A 25,121-nucleotide genomic window follows, 5' to 3' on the forward strand; every position below is an offset into this window, starting at 1 on the left:
TTTTGTGCATGTGTACAAATAATTCAAGATTTATGCCCAGATTACAGTAGAACTGAAATATAAGTCAATAACAGCTTGCTAGAAATTCTGCAATCTTGGTGATTGGACAACCTTTAAATAACAAATGACAACTTACATAATAGTATAGGCCTGTTAGAAAAGAAGAAATACCTGAAAGCAATATTAGCTTCTACATTAGGAAATTTTGACAAGTATAAATTAAATTCAAGGTAATGAAGTAATGAATTATAGCAGGAATCAACAAAATCAAGCATAGGAGAGTAATAGGGAAGAAATAATAAAATTACAAAATAGTTCTTTAGAAAGACTGATATCAATGAACCTCAAGCAAAGTAGCTAAGAATCAAAAGAGAAGACATAACTTGTTAATATCATAACCATCTGTACTGACAGATATTAATTAAGAAGGCGGGCTGGGGATATAGCCTAGTGGCAAGAGTGCCTGCCTCGGATGCACGAGGCCCTAGGTTCGATTCCCCAGCACCACATATACAGAAAACGGCCAGAAGCGGCGCTGTGACTCAAGTGGCAGAGTGCTAGCCTTGAGCGGGAAGAAGCCAGGGACAGTGCTCAGGCCCTGAGTCCAAGGCCCAGGACTGGCCAAAAAAAAAAAAAAAAAAAAGAAGGAAATAATTAGTATCATATATTATGTGCACAAATTTGATTACCTAGAGACAGCAAAACATTTATTTGTAAACATGAACTGCCAAAATTCACAGAACAAAAAATATACAAAAATATAAATAGGTACATATCTATTAAATAAATTTCCTTAATAATTAATAACCTTCCAAAACAGAAAGCACTGATCCAGTTGTATTCACTTGAAATGCCCCCACAAAAAATGCACAGATGTGAACAGTTTGAATTATAAGTAAGAACTTCTCACAAAGAAAGGCCTAGATCAAGATGGATAATTGGTAAATCCATATAAGAATTAGTGAAAAGATATTACCAATTTTTCATAAGATTTGCAAACATACAAGAGACAATGATAAAGTACAACATTTTCTGAGAGAAAAATACAAAGGACAAACATCTGTACTGATAAGTATGCTTGGCAGGATAACAATGTGCAAGGCTGGTATTGAAGTTTCAGTTTTATTTCAGTAGAACAGAACTACACAATCCAAAAGTAAATAGTAATTCCACTGAAATAGCATATAAGAATAAAATGCTTATGGATAACTTGTCAAAAAATTTTCAAAATTTGAATCTTGGTGCCCTATGGCTGCCATATCCAAGTGCCTCTAACTAGGTGGTTGAAAATAATTAAAACGTAATGCCCTTCTGTTTCCTATATCAGAGTCTGAAATGAAGATGTCAACAGTGCTGCCTCTAAAGTGTGAAAAGGGATCCATTCATTTCTCTTCCTTGTTTCTGGTGTTTGCTAACAATTTTTGACATTACTCTGCTATTAGAAATCGATATGCCTTCACATCATCATGTTCTCATGAGTACTTCAGATATATTGAATTAATGGCCGGCAATCCTACATGAACTAATAAAATTTTCAGTGACCCTACTTCAAATATGGTCACATTCAGAGGAATTAGAGTCTAGGTTTTTAATTTTATTTTCTAGGGTGTATTTTCTAGGGTGTGCATGTGTGTGTGTGTGTGTGTGTGTGTGTGTGTGTGTGTGTGTGTGTGTGTGTAATAATATACCCATGATAATTTGTGTTCTTGGGCCTCAAAATATTTTTGAACAAAACTGAATATATTCTAACATGTTGACTTGAAACACTTTTGTAATGTGTGTACTTAAAAGACAACAATTTTTAAAAGATTAAATATTTTCTAAAAGGAAAATTGTCTCATTCACATTGGTTTCAGCTTCCCATATTGACATAAAGAAACAAGTCTATCAGCTCAATTAATTTTTTTCCAGGAAATGACAGAATATATGAAGTATAAGAACCAATCCTAAAAAAATTAAATCAAATTTGGGGTACTCATGGTTCCTGATTCCAAAACCGATTGAATACCTACATCTATATCAATAGACAGTGTGGTATTAACATTTACATTAGTGGAGGAGAGATAAGTGCAAAAAGAACTAAATAAATTAAATTTATTTTTATTAACATTGCCTACAAAGTCCAGAAAGTAACACAATATTTATCAAATACTGGTAGGACAACTAAATATTTTCACGTGAAAATAACTATGGTGAATTATAGACTTAAATAGAAGAGCTACAATTATAGAGCATATAGTTTTGTTCAGAGTAAAACATACCAATGAATTCTTATTCCCTAAGTTAAGCAGTGCCTCCTTAGCTATGATATCCAACTCAACCAACAAGTAGAGAGATTTTCACAAAGATAAAAGAGTGTATGCTCACTGGACAATAGAAAATGAAAACATAACCTACAAGATAAGGAAAGAGTATTTCTCAATGACATTTCTTATATTGGCCTATTAGCTGGAAATAAAAATACCTAACTAAAAATACAAAGATAATCCAGTAATTCTTTCAGGGTATCTGATTTTACCTCCAGGTCTTTGATCCATTTTGAAATGATTCTGATGCAGAGTGATATATAAGGACCTACCTTAGTTTTCTACCGGTATTTAACTAATTCTGCCAGCACCATTTATTGGAGAGGCTGTCTTTCTTCCAAGAACAGGCCTGAGGACCAATGGAACAAAACTGAAGACTCAGAAATGAACCCACAGACCTATGGCCACTTAATCTTTGACAAGGGAGCTAAAAAAAATAGGATGGCAGAAAGCCTCTTCAACAAAGGGTGCTGGAAAACTGGTTAAACACTTGGAGAAAGCTAAAGCTAGATCCTTATATATTACCCTGCACCAGAATCAATTCCAAATAGATCAAAGACTTGGAGGTAAAAGCAGATATCCTGAAAACATTGCAGGCAGAAATACAAGAAACACTTGGACTCCTTGACACACTTTTTTTCTAAAGACCCAGAAACATAATAAATCACAGAAAGGTTGGGCAAACGGGATTGCATGAAACTACAAAACTCCTGCATGGGGAGGGTTAATTTTTTGCCCTGCTACTCTGCCAAAATGTTAGATCAGTTCGAAGATATTGGAGGAGAGTCTATAGGGTTCTTTAAATACAGGATCACATCATCTGCAAAGAGGGACAGTTTTGCTTCATATTTTCCTATTTAGATATCCTTTATGTTTGCATCTTGTCTTATTGCTCTAACTAGGAATTCTAATACTATATTGAAGAGAAGTGTAGAGAGCTGGCTTTCTTGTCTCATTCTGATTTTAGAGGAAATGACTTTAAATTTTCACCATTAAATATAATGCTATCTAGAAGTTTGTAATACACAGCCTGTATTATATTGAGGAATATTTCTTAGATTACTAGTTTCTCCAGAGCTTTCATCATAAATGGATGCTGGGTCTTGTCAAAAGCTTTTTCTGCATCTTATGGAGATGATCATGTTGTTCTTTTCCTTCCTCCTATTGATGCAATGAATTACATTAACTTGCCTGTTTTGAACCAGCTTTGCATCCCTGGAATCAATCCCATGAAATCTAATTACAATAGATGCTGGCATGGATGTGGCCAAAAGAGAAGGCTACTACAGGGTTGGTGGGAGTTACTGGAAAGCCGTTTGAAGGTTTCTCGAGAGACTAAACTTAGAGCTCCGCTATGACTCCCAAATCCCACTTCTGGGTATTTACCCAAAGGTTCACAAACAAAGCCACACTAAACCTACCAGCACAACTATGTCTGTTGCAGCATTATTTACCATGGTTAAGATATAACACCAACCCAGATTCCTATCAGTAGAAAAATTGATGGAGAAAATGTGCTATATATACACAATGGAATTCTATGCTTCCATCAGAAAGAATGACACCTCCTCATTCATAAGGATATGGAAAGATTTGTCAAAAAAAACTTATTTGAGGTAAGCCAGACCTCCAAAACATAGACATATTTTTCCTAATTGGTAATAATTCCTAATTGGTAGGAAAACATGGTTTTCCTAATTGGTAATAATGAGTATATGGGTAGGATAGTCTAGAAGATGGTAAGCAAAATGAATTCCAACATATGGAAACAGGAGGTTGTTCATTGTTATTTTTAATGTACTATGTGAAATTATTTATTTTTGGTTTCACTTCTCTTTCCCATGGTTTATCCCAAGATGTCATTATATTTGATTTTGGTAAACTGGTTATTGTATATACATTTATCTGAGGAAGGGGAACATAAAAATGGTGAGGCAAAGGATAAAGGCTGAACCAATGCAACAGTGATACTCATAAAACAATATGTTGGAAATCAACTGTACACTTTGGGGGAGAGGGAAAGTGGGAGAAAAATGAGGGTGGGGATAAAAAGTTTTATAAGAAATGTCCTCACTACCTTACATAGGTAACTGTAACCTCTCTGTATGACACCTTGACAATAAAATTAAATTAAAAATTATTATTTTTTTAACTTTTCAATTTCTTTGCACATGATTGCTCAGCATCAGAACATAGCTTTAGTTGGTTTCATATTTAAGACTGCTAGCTTTTTTTTTTTTTTTTTTTTTGGCCAGTCCTGGGGCTTGGACTCAGGGCCTGAGCACTGTCCCTGGCTTCTTTTTGCTCAAGGCTAGCACTCTGCCACTTGAGTCACAGTGCCACTTCTGGCCATTTTCTGTATATGTGGTGCTGGGGAATCGAACTCAGGGCTTCATGTATATGAAGCAGGCACTCTTGCCACTAGGCCATATTCCCAGCCCCTAAAAATTATTTTTTAAAAAGAGGAGTGAGGGAATGCGTGGGCACAGGAGGGAAGGGTGAAAATATGGGAGGGGGGTGACACTGCTCAATACATAATGTATTCATAAGTTGCTTTGTCAAATGGCAATGCCTTTGTACAATTACTTAATAATAAATATGGTCAAGATTAAAGAAATAAAACAAATTACATGATTAAAAAAGATAATCCAACTTAAAAATATAGGTGACTGAATAGATATTTCTCTCAAAACTATGGAATAAATGAACAATCAGCACATGAAAAATGGCTATCATTAATCATCAGTGAAGTGAAAATCAAAACCACATTTAAAATACTGCTTGGTGGGGTAGCATGAGGATTGGAATAATCAAAGACAGACTATGAGGGATGCTGGCCCAGGTATAGTGAAATTGTAACCTTCAGTTTCTAAGCTGCCTGTGAACTGACACTGAAATGTTGGAAAACTTTTGTCAGTGACTTAAAATGTTCATCTCCAAGTTCCTCTACTATGATAAATGAAAGCATTTCTCATATTTTCTTATGATGAATGAAAACATATCCACCAAGAATATCTTACAAAGTTTTTTATAGGAGCATTATGTACTGTTACAGTCACAAAATGTACACATTCCAAATGACTATTAACTGATAGATAGATTTTATATGTTATATATAGCACCAACTATAATAAAACATAAAATGTTATTTTTTTGCAGACTATGGGAATATCCTCCACATTACTGGTTTATAAATGTCACAGCATAAATTTATACTTTATGTTCTGTCAATTATATCAAAACAAAAATATTTTAAAAATTACACTTTGCTTATATTCACACTCCTACCATTGATGGTAATTGCTTCCACAGTCTCAAGTACCTAATTCAATGAAGTTGGGGATTCTCTGAGCTTTTGTTTTTCTAGGTATCTTTTTTTGACTCCTCCTCTTACACATACAATCTGATGAAACCTTTTTTTTTTTTTTTTTTTTTACAAAATCTTTACAAATTTGTAGTGTGCTTTTCATTTTCTCTGTCCTTCTACATAGCCTTATCTCCAGGAGAGTAGGAATTTATCTACCTATGGGTAGCTCCCTTAGAACATAATCTGATATTGAATAATTATTCTGGATAAATATTGGATTCCTAGATGAAAGATACCTTCCAGGATTTCAATGAACTTTGAAAAAGATCATGTTGAAACTTTTGTTCCTCTGTTCTTTCCTGTCTTATGGAGCAGAAACCCAGATCCAGAGGCTCAATTGTTCTTGAAAGTATGCAAGGAAAATAGATACATTTCTTTTTTTGAATACATTTTTAATATGTCTGTCTTGTCACTGCCTAGTCTGTAGAAGGTGTACCAACACAGAAAGACTGTTTCAGGTTGAACAGAAATCTGCATAAGGTTCATAAACTCTTTCCTTTCCTTCCTCTGATCATTTCTTCTCACCTTTCCAGATAATCTTGAGGAAGGGTATTCTGGGGGGCATCCCTTTGATCTTCTCTTGAGGAAACAACTCATTTGCATTAATTCTAAGCAAAGGTTAAAAAAATAAACACATCAATGTATTCTTTTTTATTAAAAATTTTATGAATGTGTGACTCCCTTAGACTATTATTTTTTTTCTTATTAAGAACAAAGACTAACGTTCCATGTTAGACAATTCTATTTGATCCAAGTTTTCTTTCTTTTTTTTCTTTATTGTCAAAATGAAGTACGGAAGGGTTATAGTTTCATATGTAAGGCAGTGAGTACAATTCTTGTTCAATTTGTTACCCCCAATTTTTCTATCTTTTCTATTTTTAAGGGCTTGGAAATCAGTTCCAAAGGGAGGAGAAGATGAATCGTTGCCTTCTGCTATATGTATTTTGGATTGTCAAAGTTGCTGTGAAAACCTACCTACAATGTTTCCTTTTACAATAGCTATACCCTAGACTTCTGCCAGCCTGTGCCCTTTTAAGTTCATTCAGTCAGTACACACACTTTGGAATAAGGCATCTCTGACCTTGGGCTCCAACATCAGCCAAAGTATTAGTCATGTGTTCTTCACAGATAAAATAAGGAGCTCAAAGTTGAATAGAACCAAAGATCTTGAATCCAAGACCACTTTAGAATCTTCGAAGGAAAATCCAATACTTGATGCTACAGTGGCTCTCTCTTCTCATTGGTATGAAAAATTCTTTCATTTATTTTCAAGCAGCCAGGCCAGCTTTATAACACAGCAGAAAATTTATGAACAGTGATTTCAGGAGCTGGGAATCTTAGAAAATAATATGTAGCCAAATAATTAATTGCCAGGCCACGGAATCCAATATCTTGGATCCAGGTCATTTGGAAATTACACATGGCAGATTGCTTAATCCTAGGGGTCACATCCTCAGTGACCAAGATTGACAGCAACAGGACATTTTTTGAGGTTATTGTTTAGGTGACCATGTACAATGTTGTTTCAGGACATAGGGACAGAGTCACAAAATTAGCTATTATTATCAGCTTTCCAACAATGTCAAGTAAGACAAGTGGTTGAAAAAGCTCTATTTGGTCTTCTTTTTTGTTTTTTTTTCTTTTTTCTTTCTTTCTTTTTTTTTTTTTTTGCCAGTCCTGGGGCTTGAACTCAGGGCCTGAGCACTGTCCCTGGCTTCTTTTTGCTCAAGGCCAGCACTCTGCCACTTGAGCCACACCACCACCTCTGGCCATTTTTAATATATGTGGTGCTGAGGAATTGAACCCAGGGCTTCATGTATATGAGGCAAGCACTCTTGCCACTAGGCCATATTCCCAGCCCGAAAAAGCTCTATTGAAAGTATTGGGCATTGTAGGAGAACCAGGTGTTGGACTACTGTGGTAAAACCAAGGGCACAAGTATTTTATTTCAAAATAAATGATCAAGAAAACAAATGCTCCTAGAACCTCCAAGCTTAGGTTTACAGATAGTAACTTCATCATCTACACTGCATTTTCAGTTTGCAATCTAATTTATTTATTTACTTTTATTTATTTTTGCCAGTCCAGGACTTGGATTTAGGGCTTTAGCATTGTCCCTGGCTTCCTTTTGCTCAAGGCTAGCACTGTTCCATTTGAGCCACAGTGCCACTTCTGGCTTTTTCTGTGTATGTGGTGCTGCGGAATCGAACCCAGGGCATCATGCATGCTAGACAAGCACTCTACCACTAGGCCATATTCTCAGTCCCCTCTAATTTATTATATCTAACCTAAGTATCCTGTCACAAGGGAAAAGGGAGTAAGTCTTATTTCATTATGCATTTCTCTACTGCTTCAGCAGGAAGTAATGTAAGGAAACATTCATCAATTCCAGTTGTGATTCTTACTGAGGAATAGATTGGTTGGATTGCTTGAAGTCTCACTCTGTCATTTTCTTTTCATTTTGGAAGAGAATTGATGTCTTGGGTAGAATGTGAAATGCGTGTGTGGTTTACTTGAAGTTTCTGTTATGTTTGTTAGAGGACTATGCTGAATGGCAAAGCATACCATCACAGGTTGTGTCCAGCTAATTAAGACAGGGTGCATGGAGACACACAGGCTATGGTACATCTACCTGGTGGAAATGGATGCCTTTGCTGAAACTGTACACATTTTTCCTTTATCCTCTTTTTGAATCCTTGGGTGAAAATTTTACTTGCTTCTTTGGGTTTTGATTGCTAATAATGTTTTTTAGCTTTTTATGAAATACCACCATGCAATAGAACATGTGCTGGCTTCATATTGAGAGAGAAACCAGAGTTGGTGGCATTTGTCTGAGCATCATGGTCAGGATCTATAAAATAGGGGTGATGTTTGATTTTAAAAGTTGCTTTATGGTATATTGTATCTGCAAACATTTACTACACTTCATTTCTCTTTAGTACTTGTGAGTTGACACAGAGTCCATTCCCTGTGATGTTATATTTAATAGCACTTGATTGTGATCCTTTTCCCTCAGGTACTATTATAGGATAAGATATCTTAGGTCCTTATTTGAGGATCCTGTGATCCTACTTCTGGGCATGAGGGCTCTTGATTATTTCAGTTTAGGAAAAAACATGAACAAAAACCATCCAGACTGATGCTATGTCATTAGCATAGAGGCAACAGTCCCTCTGAACCTTATAACTTTTGAATGGGTCTACATGTCATTTCATGTATTGGACAATATGGAAGGCAGCTATGCTCACTACTATACCACCAACGCCTCACTGTATTGGACAATGATTTGCATGCGAACTCTGCTGCTAGTTGGAAGCCAAAGTTATTTTTTAAAATGTATTGTTATCATAAAGGTTATGTACAAAAGAATTACTGTCATATAAGTCAGGTAAAGAGGGCATTTCTTTTAGATCAATAGCACCACTTCCCTCGTCCTCTCCTGTCTTCACCCAGAAGTAATATAATTCTTCTTCAGCATTGGTCTAGTGCGTACCACTGCTGCATTTGTTCCTCATTTGTTCCTCCATTTCTTTTCTTTCTATGTGAAAGTCCTTTATTTTGTTTGTCATTGACAAGCATTCTCAGACTCAATTTTATCAACTAGGTTAAATTAAAAAAATAACTAAATTTCCAAGGTAATGTCACCAGAAATTAGCATAGTTTCTTCATTTCTCTTCTTCCAAAGCTCTCATCTCTTTCAAGGGCTTTAAGGGTGCAGTAATGAATGAAAACCTAGTGTGGATATGCCATTTACTTCACAGCCTAGTCTGGTAGTATCCAATTCAGGTTTCAATGCACCTTGTTTGAAAGTGGTCTTCAGAAAAGCACACATGATAAAGCTATTCAGAAGAGCACAGAGAATAGAGTTCAAGGGTAGCAACAGCCTTTCAGAATTTTAAAAGGTACTATTTGTCCATATCAAGGTGATTATTTTTACTTTGTGCCATGTACCACACAATGGGAAGAATATAGAAGAACAATATTTATACAAAAGGGAGAAGAGACTCTCAAACCATGCCAAAAGTGCAGCTCTATCAAATGCTCCCAAGAGAGGTACCCTCAAAGGGAAGTGGCCATTAAATGTTACCAGATAGGCATGAGCTACAGAAAAGATTTTTCTCCCAGCTTCAGAGAAAGAACTACAACTAGTGTCAAAACCTTACAATATAAGTCAATAGCAGTCCATATATAAAGCAGTATACCAGGACAATACTCTCAGAACACAGAAAGAGACAGAGGTAGGCTCTCAGCATACAGGAGGACTCAGCAGGTGATGTAAGGCCCATGGGACAAGGAATGTACCCTGGCTTCCAAACTTAGTGGTATTTTTAAGAGCACTAGGTACCATGTCAAAACATAGGAACAATGTGACATCTGTCAATTCTTTTAAAAATTATTTATTTATTGTCAATGTGATGTACAGAGGGGTTACAGTTTCATATGTAATGCAGTGGGTATATTTCTTGTATAACTTGTTACCTTCTCCCTCATTTCCTCCCTCCCCACTCCCCATTTCCCTTTCCCTCTCCCCCTATGAGTTGTTCACTTGGTTTACACCAAATGGTTTTGTAAGTATTGCTTTTGGAGTCATTTGTCTTTTTATCCTTTGTCTCTCAATTTTGATATTCCCTTTCCTTTCCCTAGTTCTAATACAAGTATATGGAGTACCCAGGGTACTCAGATGATATACATTGATAGTGTGGGCACAACCACAGGAAGGGAATACAAGAGGAACAACAAAAAGAAGCTACAGTTTCACATGGCATGTTGAAAATGATTAAAACAGTGATATAACTCTCCTTTCCATAACATGGAGTTCATTTAACTTGGCATCACCTTATGTGTTCGTAAGGGCATAGCTATTGGGCAAAAGTGTGGTACATATACACAATGGAATTTTATGCCTCTATCAGAAAGAATGACATTGCCCCATTCGTAAGGAAATGCAAGGACTTGGAAAAAAATTATACTAAGTGAAGTGAGCCAGACCCAAAGAAACATGGACTCTATGGTCTCCCTCATAGGGAATAATTAGTACAGGTTTAGGTTCATCACCGCAGAGGATCACATCTGTCAATTCTTAAAACCTGTGGAGCAAAGTAAGCTTCAGAAGGGCACTGGTTCTAGCAATAGGTGAGGCTTCAGGGCCCAGGAAAGCTGGGACAGTTTCTAGCTTTTTCATTGTAAGTCTTTTCTTTCTTCCCATACTAAAACTATAGTGTGGGGGAAGAACCTTCGTAAGTTTTACTTTCCAAAGATTTAGAGCCAGGCACTTATGAAAGTGTCACCAATTCTAGGTTTTATGTTTATGTTGCAGATACAAAATATTATTAAAATAGTTTGGAATTGTTTTACAAGCTAAATTATGGAGTGGCTACTAGATCAAAGGAGATTCCAAGAAATTCACAACCTGAATGGAAGAAGAACCAAACTGATTTCTTAGTTTTGAGCAGAAAACAGGGACGTCTAGCTGGCTCATGATGGAATTCTTTTGGCAAAGAAGAGAAAATCAAGAGGACTCAAAGGAAGAATACTAGGAAAACCTGGTTGGGGAGGGGAAGGAATGAAAGTGAATGTTTAGAGAAATCTGTAAAATTTATACATGAAGGAGCCTTTGAATTCACACCCTTACACCAAGGGCAAATTCATTCAAGCATCAAACCACGGTCCAGTGACCAGTGCATACCATCCCCTATCCTCTCTCCTAGGTCAACTGGGCCTTCACTGCGGCCTTCTTCCTTCCTCATTTAGAAGTGGTTTTCCTGTCCTTTACTTTCAGGGACTGGGCTGGGACCGGTTCCTGCTCTGATTCCTTACAGGGGGTGGACACAACTGGGTCCGTATCACCCCTCTCTAATCTCTCCCTTCTCTAAGGCTCAGCTGGGTCTCTGGAGTCTCCATGCCTGGCTGCTACTGCCTTTTCAAAGATGGTCTGCTCCTGTGCTGCTTGCCTGTGCTTTTCGTTCTTTTCAAAATTTTGGTTGGTTTGGGAGTTACAACAAATCAATCTTCAGCATGGATAGAGTTGGTGTGATATTTGATGCTACTCTCCGACACAAATTCTTCCTGACATAGAAAACACTTGTATTTTCCAGTGACAACATTTCCTAATGAATTTTTCCCAGGTGAGTTTTAAAGCCAGCTGCCTTGCAATGGACAGCCTCACACCATGGTTAGGACACGAGTTGGTGATCTTTCTTGGTATCTGTCTTCCATTTGTGTAATACTTCCTGGCTGAAGGTAGGAGCCCAGAGTGAATAATATATTTTAACTAGTCTGAGGCACCTTTCTCTTCGGCCATTCCTTGGTCATTTCAGAGGCCAGCTAGGGCAAGTGGTATACAGCTATTTTGGCAGAATGCCTCTGAACTTGGCCTTTGCTATGACTCCAGGCTTACCTCCTTTAAATACCCTGGTTGAGCTATCTCTGGATAGGTTTGTGCTCTGATCTTAGGTGATATCCAAGTCCAGCCTTTGATCTATATGGTTTTCCACAATGGTGACACTTCAGAGCCCACTTCTCAGCTCTGCAGCCCCTTTGCCACATTTTCTACCATGGTACAGATATCCAATAATATTGGTAAAGGTACTGGAGCAACTCTCACGCATACTTCTGGGCTTTCCCAGTGTTTAAAAACTGGAGTCCCTCCTCTTCCACCTGGCTCAGCTATTTCATCTCCAGTCTTCAAAATGGGAAAACTATTAGGATGTACCATGACAGGACATTTCACCCCTGCCAGTGAACAAAGTTGTTTCCCACAATGATGGCAAGTAAACATTTCCTATTTACAGTTTTACATGTGTTTCTTTAAACACTCTATAGTCTTCCTCACCACTGCTTGGCAGGTGGGACAGGAAACACTGCCTTTATCATACTTTTTAAATTTAATTTTATTGTCAAGGTGATGTACAGAGGGGTTAAAGTTACATATGTAAGGTAGTGAGGATATTTCTTGTCAAACTTGTTACCCACTCTCTCATATTTCTCTCACTTTCTCTCCCTCCACCAAGTTGTGCAGTTTAATTTCTGACATACTGTCTTGTGAGTCTCACTGCTGCTTTGGTTTGACATTTATCCTTAGTCTCACAATTTTAATGCTCTCCTTCCCTTCCCTAATTCAAATAAATATATGTACAATAACCAGGGTACTGAAATCAAACAATGGCAACAGAGGATAAACCATGGGAAAAAGAAATGAAAGAAAAAAAATTCATGTAGTGCATTAAAAATAACAACAACACTGAAAAGCCTCATTTTTCCCTATGTTGGAGTTCATTTTGCTTAGCATCATCTTATATAATCATATGTACATAACTATTGAGCTATTGTGATTCTCTGCTAAGACTATCCTACATATATAGTCATTATTAACAATGAAGAAAAGCATGGACTCCATGTTTCTTTGGGTCTGGCTTACTTCACTTACCAGCATAACCATGTTCATTGCAGCATTGTTTACCATAGCTAAGATATGGAACCAACCCCGATGCTCCTCAGTAGATGAATGGATCAAGAAGCTGTGGTATATATACACAATGGAATTTTATGCTTCCATCAGAAAGAATGAGATCGCTCCATTTGTAAGGAAATGGAAACACTTTATCCACAATTTCTTTTTTTTTTCCAATTTTTATTATCAAACTGATGTACAGAGAGGTTACAGTTTCATACATTACGCATTGGATACATTTCTTGTACTGTTTGTTACCTTGTCCATCATACCCCCCTCCCCCCTCCCCCTTACCCTTTCCCCCCTGTGGTGTTCAGTTCACTTACACCAAACAGTTTTGCAAGTATTGCTTTTGTAGTTGTTTGTGTTTTTTACCCTGTGTCTCTCAATTTTGGTATTCCCTTTCAATTTCCTAGTTCCAATACCAGTATACACAGTTTCCAATATACTCAGATAAGATTACAGAGATAGTGTAGGTACAACCACAGGGAGGTGATACAAGAACATCATCAAAAATAGAAGCTACAGATACACATGGGACGTTGAAAGTAGTTACAACTGTGATATAACAATAGTCTCCATAACATGGAGTTCATTTCACTTAGCATCATCTTAGGTGTTCGTAAGGGCATAGCTATTGGGCCTTGTGATGCTCTGCTATGACTTGCCTAAACCTGTACTAATTATTCCCAATAAGGGAGACCATAGGGTCCATGTTTCTTTGGGTCTGTCTCACTTCACTCATAATTTTTTCCAAGTCCTTCCATTTCCTTGCAAATGGGACAATGTCATTCTTTCTGATAGAGGCATAAAATTCCATTGTGTATATGTACCACATTTTCCTGATCCATTCGTCTACTGAGGGGCATCTGGGTTGGTTCCAGATTCTCGCTATGACAAATTGTGCTGCGATGAACACTGTTGTGCTGGTGGCATTACTGTGATTTTGTTTGTGGACTTTTGGATAGATACCCAAAAGTGGGGCTGCTGGGTCATAGGGGAGTTTAAGTACAATTGTTTCTTCAAACTGCCTACTGGTTCTTTTCCAATGTGACAAGTTTGAGATTTGAGGATTAGGCTGCTTCCATCTGTTGCTTCTCCCCTAGAGTTTATGCTTCTTCTGAGGAAATTCTCCATGATTGGCTGGAGATATGGCCGAGTGGCTAGAGTGCCTGCCTCATATTCATGAGGCCCTGGATTCAATTCCCCAGCACTGCATATACAGAAAATGGCCAGAAGTGGCGCTGTGGCTCAAGTGGCAGAGTGCTAGCCTTGAGCAAAAAGAAGCCAGGGACAGTGCTCAGGCCCTGAATCCAAGCCCCAGGCCTGGCCAAAAAAAAAAAAAAAAAAAAAAGGAAATTCTCCATGATGTTCATCTCCTTTCTGTCTAGGTTTCCTTTCACCATTGGTTGAAGCTCCACCTGATCCTCCCATGTGAGAAGTAGCAGCTGGCTTGATCCTTCTCATCACCATTCAATAGGTAGTTTTTGGAGGGATACTGGAAAATCATCCCTCACTTGTTCACAGGAACAGGCAGATGATGAGCCACTTAAGTAGTCATCCTGAGGAATAGTATACTAGAAACTATTGTCTTTTATGGCACATTGGGTCCTACTTATTAGCTCCCATTATCCTGGTGCTTCTCTGTAGCTTAAGAGAGGTGAACCGAGCTGGAAGACATCACTTCCTCTCTATGCATAACAATTTCACCCAAGTACTGTGGCCCCACCAATGTCACTTTTATTTTGTCTGCCTTTCCTGCATATTTTCCCTCCATTTCTGTGTGCCCCTTTACTCTCCCTAAGACAAACAACAAAAAAAAACCCAAACAAAAATAGCAACAAAGGAAAACCCACTTGTTTCTATTTCCTGGAGTTAATTTCAATAGATATTATTTTATATGTTCAAATGTACATAGGCCTTACACCTTTGTGTTCCTTTTCTAACAGTATCCTCCTTTGGCCTCACTGTGTGGTGCCTAGAGTACTGAATAATTTATCATATCCCTGTGTATTTTAGGTCTAGCTTCCATATATGAGAGAAAACTTGAGCTGTTTGTCTCTTTGAGCTTGAGTAAGCCAAAAATTATTCAGCATTTTCACAGCTGAAAAATCTAAAAAACCCCTTTTTGGTATGTTACTTCTGAATAAAGATTTTGGAATTTTCTAGGTTTATTTCATTTTCAAATGTGTAAACTGTGGGCCCTCAAGATTGAGAAGGAATGCAGAAGGGCCCTTGTGTCTATACAGACTGCAACACCAGTCTGTGGAATGCATTAATAACATTCTACAACAAAGGCTGTGCTTTCTATGGTTATAAAGGTTTAGGTTATTTATAAGAGTAGAAGCACAGAGAAAAGATTTCTTTTTCATATATGAATCTTCATCAGTAGTTTCTATATAAATTGTCTCGTGTAGTGGTGCTAGTCTGAAAAGAAGCTGTGAAACATCTTGCTGTGTGATAAAATTATTCAATATACAGTAAATGGAAATTACACATTTTAACTTTACTTGCAATACTATGCATTTAGCCTTGCCATTACCCCCTTGGTTCTGTGTGGTCGTCCATCCACAGTGTGCAACAGCCATAGTTTGTTTTACCCACCCAAAGACATTCACATTGTCAATTTTCTAGCTTTTATAAATAAAGCACCTATACGTGTTCACTTCAACGTTGATATGGATGTAATTTTTATTTTGCAAGGGTAATTGTTTGAGATTGTGACTGGGAGACTGCATAGTAATTGCATGTTTGCATCTGGTTTTATTTTAGTTTGAAGAGGCTATTATGATAGAGCTCAGTTCATACTTATGAAACAGACAATCCTGTAGCCTTTAACATATCCATAGAATTTCTCATCTACCATTGTAGAACATTGTTTTTACTAAAAAAGAAGTAAAACATCTTTGAACATCACTCTCCAATTCTGAAAATTCATCATCAACTAGTCTGCTACAAGCAGTCTACTCTCTGTTCCCTACCGATCTGCCTGGGCTGTGTTTCATGCAAATAGGATAGTGGTGTAGTCTCCTTTGACTTGCTTCTCCCAACTAGCAGAATATTTCCAAGTTCATCTATGCTGTAATACATGTTCAGATGTTTTTGCTGCCTAATGTCATTGTGTTACTTGGCTACATCATATGTTGTCAATGCATTCGTTAGTGTCTAAACGCTAATTGTTGAATACATAATTTAGTCTATAAACACTGGTAATGTTTGTTATGATGAATAAAAATACTCTTATCATTTGAAGATAAGGGTGTTTTTTTTCCTAGCCTCTTTATTTTAAGATATTTAATCGTCCTAAATTATACATAGCATGAAATTTAACATACTAGTTATTTTTACACTTTTATACTATTAAGTATATTCAGATTGTGGTGTAAAATTAACATCCATAGAACTCTTTTATCTCACAAAATTAACTTCAGATTTGTTAAGTAATAATTTTTCGTTCAGCTCTTTTCCTAGATCCTGGAAACCACCATTTTAGCTTCTCTATAAGTAAAATGTGGTATTATTATTTTTACCAGTATTTTTCCTTTTGTGACTGGCTTATTTCACTTAGCCCTTGTGCTTCTTTCTTGTACTATGTCTCAGAATATCTTTCCTTTTAATGACTGAATAATATTCCAATGCACAACACATTTTGTCCCTTTTGTCTCACTAGATACCTGGGTAGCTTACTCCTTGATACTGTGACTCATGCTGCTGTAAACATAGGTATGTAAATCTCTTAAGAATTTCACCTGTGATTATAATAGACCCCAAATTAAGACATGATGTTTTGTGGACATAATATTTTTCTCTTATTTCTTAAATAATGGAATTGCTTGATCCAATGGTACCTCTGTTTCCCTATTTAAAGAAAGGCCAGGTAGCATTCCAAGGCTAGTGTACTGTTTTTATATCCCTTCCAGCAGTGCATGTCTGTTTCAGTTCTCTCCATCTATATATACTATATATACTATATATATATACTATATATAGTATATATATAGTATATATAGTATGTATATACTATATATACTATATATATACTATATATAGTATATATATATCCATATATAATACTAGTCTCCATCTTGCTGACTGCAGATACACTAATATGTGAAGTGATAAGTCCTGTGCTTTTGAGTTGCAATTCTCCTATAACCAATGATATTTCCCAAAGCATCTTGTGCTTATTGCCTATTTGTCTATATCCCTTGAAAAAAACCAAGTCAGAGCATTTTCTTATTGTAGAAAATTGAGTTAGCTAGGCATGCAGCTCAACCCTGTAATCTTAGTTACATGGGAGGAAACCAGTGGGCAATCAGCATTCTTGGCCAGCCCAAATAGAAAAGTTCTCCAGATTTCATCACAGTCAATGAGTGCTCACATCTGTCATCTGAGCAATAGAAAGAAGAATGAATAGAAGGACCACAGTCCAGGTTGATGCAGGCATAGTATGCACTCTATTTAAATAATAAGATACCTAGAAAGTTGCTGGTGAGGTGGCTAAAATGGTAAATTGCTCCCCTAACAAGCCTGAGATTTTGTTCTCAAACCCCAGTACAGCCTCTCCCCCCAAATACAGCAGGAAAGAAAATTAAATAATTGTTTCCTATATATTCTAATTACGAATTCCTTTTGCAGTTGGTTGTTTTACTTTCTGGATGATGTCCTCTGAAGTACAAAATTTGTGTTTTAGTTTGTTTCATTTTTATTTTGTTTGTTTGTTTTGGTTTGGTAAGCACTGGAGTTTGAACTCTAGGCCTTGTTTGCACTCCTTGGACTCATGGTCTACCATGAAACTACACCTCTAGCCTAATATGTTAGGGTGACTTCAAATTCAATCTTTCAGGCCTCAGCTTCCTGAAGGCTAGGAACGTAGATGTGAGTCAGCAGGGCCAAGAGTTTTTAATTTTTATAATATTCAGTTTGTCTTTTGTTGACTATGCCCTTTGTGTCAAATATAAGAAACCATTGTCTTATTCATATATAAAGAAATATACAAAGGTCTCAGCTTAAGTAGCTTAGATCACACTTGTATCTAATAGAAAAATTGCTGACTGCCAGTGGCTCACATCTATAATCCTAGCTTCTCAAGAGGATGAGATCTGAGGATAATGGTTTGAAGCCAAGCAGAGCAGGAAAGTCCCTTGAGACACTTTTCTCCAAATAACTGGCAAATACTTGGAAGTAGAGCTATGGTTCAAGTGGTAGAGCACAGGCCTTGAACAGATAAAGCTAAGGGACAGTACCCAGGCCCTGAATTTAAGCCTTAGTACTGTGTGCATGTGCACAAACACACACATTTAGAAAATAGTAAGGGTTGTTCTACTTATTTTGTATTTCTACTTATTCCACTGGTATTAAATATGTGGATTGTAGAAACTTAAGTCATCAAAGAAAAATAAAAGAAAATGGTTCCTCTAATTTTATTTGTACCATCTTATTCTAAGTGTATTTTTGAAAGTTATACATTAGAAAGTTAAACAGAATGTTATAATTAGATGGTATGTTTAAGAAGTTCAGCTTTGCATCCAGATAGATATGGATTTATTTCCTATGGTTGTCATTTAGTCCTGATATTCTATTGTGATATCTGGGTAAAATAACATCTTCCATAGTTGTTGTTTGCTAAATGCAAATATGTATGAGTCAGCTAGCGTAATACTGAGATATAGGTAATAAGTTGCATTATTTTTACAATAATATTAGGGAAGTATTTAAGTTTTAAGGGAAATTTCATTTCCTTTTGCAATTACAGGATTAAAGAAAAACATATAAAACATAGACTCTACAACATTTAATACTTATCCATGTCAAATCTTTTTGTAAGGTAGACAAAGAGTAAAAATTCAGGCATTTTCCCTTTTCATGAGTTAGATAAATAGATTTCTGAATTAGATAAATTGATTTATGATCACAATAGCTATGTACATATGAAAACATAAGATGATACTAAGTGAAATGAACTCCAAGTTATGAAAATAAATGGTCTATTGTTGTTGTTATTTTCAATGTATTGTCTGAAATTTTGCCTTTTTATTTTGTTTTTCATTCCTATGGTTTTATCCATGTCACTGTATATGATTTTGGTATCTTGAGTATTTTATATACATTTATCAAAACTAAGGAAGGGAAGAGGAAAGTCAAAATGGAGACACAAAGGGTAAAAGGCGAATGAATGAAACAGCAATACTTACAAGAAAATATGCTGTAAACCAAATATATAACTCAGGGGGGAAGGGGAGGGAACTGGAGAAAAATGAGGGAGAAGATAACAAGTTTGATAAGAAATATATTCACTGCCTTACATATGAAACTGTAACCCCTCTGTATATCACTTTGCCAATTAAAAAAAGAATTTCTTTAACAAAGTTGAGCTAATTTAGGTGAATTGAAATAATGAGAATTATACTCTTATAGTTAATAGATACTGCAATCCCCAGATGAAGGTATCTATCATATTCCTTCCGAGATTGCCTTTTCCCAGCTTCTGGTGATTGCCATCAGTCTAGCTGTTCATTTAGCTTTGTCACACTAACTTTTGTCTCTGTTGTGTGTGGTGCTATCCTCTGTATCCTGTGTCTGTAGGACGTATTATTTTCATCATAATTGGGATATCATCTTAACTTGGTTATGTGTTACAGACATATTTCCTAATAAGGTCACTTTCAGAAGTATGGGAGTTAAAAGTATCAATATTTCTTTTAACGGGGCAGAATATGCTTCATACTAATCTACATTCTAGTATCTCAATGTCCATTTCTTTCCTAACTGTAAAATGCATTCACCCTAATCACTTATTCCACAAAGTCTTAAGCAAATACAGCATGAACTCCAAGTCTGAGGTTTATAAACAACTTAAAAAAGTAAATACCTCATTTTCTAAATTATTTAACAATCATTTTTAAGTGATGCTTAGGGTATGACCTATCCTAGAAAATGTCTTCTACCAGTGAACCTGTGAAAGCACATGAGTTATTTGTGCCTAAAAATGGACCCATGGATCTGGCATAAGGTAGATATTCTACCTCCAAAAGGGAAACATTAAATGGATAAAACAGGGCTAAAATCTAGCATGAAGATTTTCCTTGTTTTCTAAAACCTGAGAGTAATCATCTGTGCTCCTTTCTACTATCTTCTGAGCCTACTGGTAAGGCAATTGAATCCTGTTAGCTCCAAAATCAGCACTCTGACCTTCTTGGCCCAAAGCAGCACTCTGACCTTCTTGGCCCATTAGGGTGGAGGTTCTGCCTCTTGACCTGAGGCATTCCAGTTGATCCAAGCATCTGCACTCCGGCTTGGCCTCGGAACAATTCTTAAGTTACTTGCTCCATTCTCTGGCTCTTTCAATTTAAACTTTGAATACTTTCACTTGTACAAAATTCTCAAAACCATCTGACTTATGTGCAACCCCTAGACATCCTCAAACAAAAGAGCACATCTTATAAAGTTAATCTTATCTGTATTCCCAGCTTCTTACAAGATTTTTGATTGGACCCAAGAATTATAAGTCTAATCTATTTCCCAAGTGATCTTGATAAAGACATAGAAAATGTTTGCTCATTCTAAGCATTCTGAATTTTTAAAAATCATCATTGCTTATATAAACTGCTCCTTCAATTTATCATTTTCCTTATATATTTTTGTATAAAGACCAAGGATATATAAGATTCTTCCTTTTGATCTTTGCTTGCAAATCTTAGCTAAATATACAAGTTCCTCCAATTTCCTGTAAAGAACTTTTTAAATTAGCAACAGTACCAAAATACATTTAATTATCCATATTTGTATGAAAATGCTGTATACTATTATTATTGTTTGGATCTGAAATATCTCCAAAAGGCTCAAAATTCTAAAGACTTAGTCTTTAGCCTATGGGGCTATTTTAATGTGGTAAAACTATTAGGAGATGCTATAGTTGGAGGAAATAAGTCATTACGAGTGTGCTCTTGAAAGTAATGTTGAGACCCCAACACCTTGACACATTTCTCACTCCCTTTAAATATCCTGCATTCAACATTCTCCACCATGAAATTCTGATTCTGAACAGGCTTAAAATCATTGAAGCCAATCAACAATGGATAGAAACATCTGAATCCACAAGCCAAAATAAAGCTTTCCCCATTTTAAATTGTTTCTGTCAGGAATATTGTCATAGTGACCAAGAGCTGACTGTAAAACAATGGTCCAACATATTCTGGAAGGCAATGTATAGCTCCCCCTTAAGTGGTGGTGTGGCTCAAGTGGTAGAGTGCTAGCCTTGAGCTGAAGAGCTCAGGGACAGCACCCGGGCCCAGAGTTCAATCCCCACCACTGACAAAAAGAATTAAAAAAGACAAAAAAAAAAAAAAAAAAAAAGCTCCTCCTTCAGCTTCCTCTGTTGAGTCCTCATGGAATTGCCCACAAAATTTCCACCCACAGTCTCTTCAAATTAATATTGTTTTTCCCTATTAAGTGATTCAGAATTTTTCTAGTCTATACTCATTGTACAATCAATTCTAAAATGATTTCTACATTTGTAGATATGTACTATAGTGAAACACACTTTCTATATCTTATTGCTAAGGTTGCTATTACAATTTACACAGAACTGGATGGACAAAATAACAGCGATTTGATCTCAAAATTCTAAGGCCTGGAGCTTGAAATTTTGGTGTTGGCAGTGTCATAGTCTCTCTCTCTCTCTCAACATCCTCTAAAAGGGGAGGGTGGGTTCTTCTTTGCATCTTTTAGTTTCTGGAAGTGAACCCCCCCACCCCCACCCCCCTCCCCCACACTCCATGTTCCCTCTTGAAACTATAGCTATCCTTTTGCATTTTCTCTGTTTTCCTATATGGCTGTCTTCTGCTCTTAAGGAAATGTCAGTCATATTGGATTAGAATACATGCCAATGAGCTCATCTTAACTTGATTTCACTCTCTACTTCCCAAAAGGTCAAGTTCAGTAACATTAGTGGTTGGTATTTAAACATATTGTTTATGGACACTTCCCTATACAGAGAACATCAACATGGGCAAAAATTCCGGATATCAGTTTTGTAAGTTATATTCTTGGATTGGTTACCTACTTGGAGAGGAATTTCAGAAAATACACTTCTCTTGTCCACATTGCCAAAGGAAATTTCAAAATGATATTCTCCCAACCCCATGAAAACTCCCAGCTGCCTGCCTGCATGTTCTAATAATCAAAGTCTCCTTGTACCGCTGTAACTTGAGGGATGGCAGACACAATTTCTAAGAGGTCAGGAAGCTGTCAGTAATAAGTGCTTGTGCCAGCAAGCACCACAGGTTGAGGGCAAGCCATTTTACTCAATTATATTCTGTAGTAATGACAGTTCCTTAACTTATTACAGAAAATTAGAGAATGAAAGAGAAAAAGAGTAACATAAATTCTTTTGAGAGTTGATTTATGTTTATTAATATAACATATATCACTAAATACAGATTATTTATATATGTACATATATACTATATCATTAATATCTACTCTTAGAAATGTTGAGTTCAATCAAATATTTGGCTACAGACACAATGGTAAGATCAAGAATAAATTTTCTTTCCTAGAGGAGCATCTTTATGTCGATTTTTTAAAAGTAATCCAAATTAAATGAAATTGATTACCATTTAAACAAAACAAAAAAACACTATAGATAAATACAAACTGAGAATAAAAGTTATGATAAAAATTATTCAGTGTTTCATCAATAGCCTTGAAGCTTTCAGATCTTACTGAGTTTTTAATCTCTATTTACAGTCATCTTGTTTTGTGATGCATATTATATATTGTCAGCTTTCATTTACTTCTAGAGTATAGTATTTGGGTTTCTTGAGAAGAAAAAGCTGTGAAAAAGTTACATATGTTTCTCAGCACCACTACTTTTAGTGTATATTGTATTTAAATTTTTTAATTTGTGAAACTTGGGAAGTCTTTTGCACTGCCACTCTGTACTTTTTTCTTTTTTTTTCATTTTTATTGTCAGAGTGATGTACAGAGGGGTTAGAGTTTCATATGTAAGGCAGTGAGTACATTTCTTATCCAACGTGTTACCTCCTCCCTCATTCCCCCCCTCGCCCTCCCCCTTTCCCTCCCCCATTATTTGTGCAGTTGGTTTACAGCACATAGTTTTGTAAGTACTGCTATTGCATTGGTTTGTCTTTTATCCTTTGTCTCTCCATTTTGATGCTCCCCTTCCCTTCCCTAGTTCCAATACATGTATATACAATATCCAGGATACCAAAATCAGTTACAGTGACATCAGGGGTTAAACCATGGGAAAGAAAGACAAAAGAAAAAGGGCATAATTTCAATGGTATGTTGAAAATAACAACAAGAATGAAATACCACTTGTTTCCATAACATGGAGTTCATTTCACTTAGCATCATCTTATGTTTTTATATGTGCATAGCTATTGGACTATTGTGGTTCACTGCTAGGATTATCCTAGAAATGTACTAATTATTCCCGATGAGGGAAACTGTAGAGTCTGTTTCTTTGGTTCTGGCTCACTTCACTTAGTATGATTTTTTTTTCAAGTCTTCTCATTTCCTTATGAATGGGGGAATGATAGAGGAATAGAATTCCATTGTGTGTATGTATCACATTTTCTGTTTTCTTCTTTGTTGTCAAAGTGAAGTACAGAGGGTTACAGTTACATACGTAAGGCAGTGAGTACATTTCTTATCCAACTTGTTACCTCTTCCCTCATTTTCCTCCTGCTTCCCCCCCCCCCCCCCCAGCCTCTTTCTTCCCTGCCCTATGAGTTGAGCAGTTGTTTACACCAAATGATTTTGTACGTATTGCTTTTGGAATGGTTTGTCTTTTTATCCTTTGTCTCCTGATTTTGGTATTCCCTTTCCCTTCCCCTGTTCTAATACACATATATACAATATGCAGGGTACTAAGATCTGATACAGTGATAGCAAGGGTAAAACCACTGGAAGGAAATATGAAAGGGGAAAAAAAGGAAAAGAAAAGGTACTGTTTCACATGGCATGTTGAAAATAAGTAAAACACTGATATACCACTTGTTTCCATAATGTGGAGTTCATTTCACTTAGCATCACCGTACGTTTTCATACGGGTACCACATTTTCTTGATCCACTCACTCTTCTACTGAGGGACATCTGGGTTGGTTCCATATTTTATCAATGACAAATTGTGCTGAAATGAACATAGTTGTGCTGGTGGCATTGGTGTGGTCTTGCTTATAATCTTTTGGATAGATGGCCCAAAGTGGGGCTGTTGGGTCATAGGGACCTCTTTTGAGGAACCTCCACATGGCTTTCCAGAGTGGTTGAACAAGTTTACACTCCCACCAACAGTATAGTAGAGTTCCCTTTTGGCCACATCCCCTCCAGCATCTGTTGTTGTTAGTTTTCTTGATAATGGACATTCTTTGCTTTCTTAAAATTAGTTTAGACTTAAAGTTATATTAAAACCATTCAAGATCTATCTGAAGAAGAAAGTACAACTTAGTCAATTTAGTTTCTACTGATTTAATTTTTGATATTCAGTATACTGGATATCTTTTTTTGAGTTACTGAAATTTTATCAAAATGAAGTGGCCATTTTCATGCACCTAGTTTAACTTCTATAACTTTCTCCCTGGTTTGCTGTTGGCTTTTGCTGATTGGCACATTGCAAGTACACAACACACAACATATGACTATTTATTTTGGCTATAAAAAAGTGAAGCCCAGAAAGAATTAATCTAATACTCTACTTGGAAGCCCTGTATATAATCGTTCATGCATTTTTTATTTATTCCTCCCAGTGCTGATTGGCATGTATTTTAACCACAGGTAAATATCAGAATTAAAATTTCCTTACACCCAGACTAATAGATCATATTACTTCTTCATACTTTTTTAGTGTATTATACACAATGTCAATAAAAGTCCAATCCTCTATCTGGTTAAGAATAATAATAAATTGTCTGCTCTCCCATTTCTCTCTCTGAGGATGACAATCAACTTTCATCAGTTTAGTTTACTAGAACA

General features: G+C 36.4%; 1 protein-coding gene and 1 pseudogene across 1 annotated transcript in view; one reads left to right on the top strand and one right to left on the bottom strand.

Moving 5' to 3' along the window:
- Sntg1 (syntrophin gamma 1) overlaps positions 1-25,121 on the top strand; it is a 739,717-nt gene that overhangs the window by 113,014 nt on the left and 601,582 nt on the right. The gene's annotated exons all lie outside the window — the stretch shown is intronic.
- Positions 11,417-14,611, bottom strand: LOC125360626 (annotated as a pseudogene).

This window comes from Perognathus longimembris, chromosome 12 (assembly GCF_023159225.1).
Source record: "Perognathus longimembris pacificus isolate PPM17 chromosome 12, ASM2315922v1, whole genome shotgun sequence".
NCBI classification, from domain to species: domain Eukaryota; kingdom Metazoa; phylum Chordata; class Mammalia; order Rodentia; family Heteromyidae; genus Perognathus; species Perognathus longimembris.